The sequence below is a fragment of the Dipodomys spectabilis genome, unplaced genomic scaffold (assembly GCF_019054845.1).
Source record: "Dipodomys spectabilis isolate Male_0828 unplaced genomic scaffold, ASM1905484v1 ptg000363l, whole genome shotgun sequence".
Classification (NCBI taxonomy): Eukaryota; Metazoa; Chordata; class Mammalia; order Rodentia; family Heteromyidae; genus Dipodomys; species Dipodomys spectabilis.
The window spans coordinates 825209-827594 of NW_024871040.1; the positions used below are offsets into that span (position 1 = coordinate 825209).

Consider the following 2386-nt stretch of genomic DNA (forward strand, 5'->3'; position numbering starts at 1 on the left):
TGAACATCAACATATGCTTTCTATGATTTAAAATAAGTTATTGCATTTGATCTAAAAGAACATACTAAGGTAATGCTGTTGATACATTTCCTCTGTATCATTAATGTATCTAACTAGAAAGATACCCTTACTAATAGCTATTGTGCTTAAAAGATCCACTAATTAAAGTTACTTAATCCCTAGGAATGAACTGTATTGGTAATTCTTTCAGGTTTAGTGGGATATTAGTTATAAAGGAATTGGGGGCTAGAAATTAACTTTTAGTTTATATGTTTATTTATTTAGTTAAACCTAAGATATATGAATTTTAATTGAGGCAGGCAGATATTTATAGAAATTACTAAGAAATTTCCTTTCAAAGTGGAATTAGAAGTAGTTTTTCCTCTCCTTCCCTGTGTTTTCCTCTTCTTCATGGTAAGTTTGTATTCAAATAATGTGTAGGGAGGAAATCATGTGGCTGTGGGGAGAAATATTTATGTAAAGTTGAGTGGCTAATGGTAGTGTGGAAGATATGATTATAGTATTTTATTATGAATAAAAGATAAGTTAAGATTGGATTCAAAATATCATATAAAGTAGATTCTTTCCAATGCATCAATAATAATTATAAATCATTTCATATAAGATATAATTAATTGTTCATTATAAGGGAATGGAAATTAGATTCGCTGTATTATGTAATATTGGAGTTCACATAAATGATAATTATGACTTTTACATGTGAATGGTTATTAGAAATCTAAGAATAGGGTGTAGTAATGAAATATAAAATTATAGCTAAAAATATGTATCAAGGCTGTTTTATTTGAAACTTCAGTTTCAGAAATTTTATATGTATCCTTTTACATCATGGTCCTACAATTGCTATGAGACTTTACCCTGCTATATAGTAAAATATATTCAAAGCTAAGCAAGGCTTAGAAGTACTCAGTAAGCTGACAAATTCCAAGTCCTTAGAGCATGCAATTAGTGTCCTTGAGACAAGTTTGCTTTTAATACTAACAACATTTTCAAGTCTGTGTAATTAACAGCATGATATTTTTGCATTAAGTTCATATTTCTTACCTGTTCATCTTCTAAGCATTCTTGGTATACCTGTTCTGCTTTACCTTACCATCTGTTCACTGTCTCTTAGCCTTTTTTTGTGTTAATCAAAGGTAGCTCTCTAACAGATCCATTTCGAACGCTTAGCTGGCTAATTGGAGAGGCATCTCATGAATTCTCACATCTCAGCTTCCTGAGAAGTTAGGACTACAGTCAAGAGCTACTAACACCTTGCCCAAGCCTGACTCTTTTGGTTAGTCTATATCTTCTTCAGAAGTATTAACTGTCTTGGAATCATTTTTAACTTCTTTTGTATATCTTGTTTTAAAATTTTCAAGCAGTGTCTGTGTCTTGCCTACTTGCATATTCTACATTATTCCAAAATAATTTAATCCATACGAATGGAATTTGGATAGCTTGTATTTTCTTAGCTACTGTCTGTTTGGTACTAAAACATTCTATTTCCTTCCCAAATATTGTGCCAATTTTCCATTTTGCATCTTCTATATCACTGATCTCAAAAGAAATTTTGGTGGTTAACAAAATAACCTAAATTCTGTTCAGTATAAGATGTTAGTTTTTAGTCACTTAAGACTATCTATTGAAATCTTGCCTTACTATTTTCTTAATAAATACAACTTTATATTTAAAGTATTACATACAGCTCAGAGTAGCATATTGGACAACACAATTTTATATGATTTAAAATTGCATTGCAAATAATACTTTGAAAAACCATGAAAATTCCAATTCAAAAAAAGTGGAATCTAGCCTCCTGATGCTTACCGCAGGCTGTGTAATAAGAGGAGGAAGAGGAGAAATAATAAACCCACTCTTTATACAACTCAGCACCAGGTCCTTTTCATGGTCTATTGTGAATGGGGAAAAACCATGAAAATTCCAATTCAAAAAAAGTGGAATCTAGCCTCCTGATGCTTACCGCAGGCTGTGTAATAAGAGGAGGAAGAGGAGAAATAATAAACCCACTCTTTATACAACTCAGCACCAGGTCCTTTTCATGGTCTATTGTGAATGGGGAGACATGAGGGGAAAGAAAGAATATGATCAGTTCTTAAATATGAAAATATTCTAGCCAATAACTAGAAAGTTTATTTAACCAACATAGATTAGTTTTCATTATGTTATGAATGTATTTCATGAGTAGTTTTAAATACTATGGAATTACTTAATGGCTATGATATGTGCACTTTATTTCTGTATATTTTAGTTTTATGTTTTATGGTCGGAAGTTCAAGTAGGCCTTGAAATCACAGTAAAATTTAATGTACCTTTGTGAATAAATACAACTGTGTTCCTTAATTTGATACATTAAGATATTCAA

At 30.9% G+C, this 2386-nt stretch overlaps 1 pseudogene; it reads left to right on the top strand.

The window, feature by feature from the left end:
• The first annotated feature begins 1967 nt into the window (after positions 1-1967).
• Positions 1968-2090, top strand: LOC122096000 (annotated as a pseudogene).
• Positions 2091-2386: the final 296 nt, after the last annotated feature.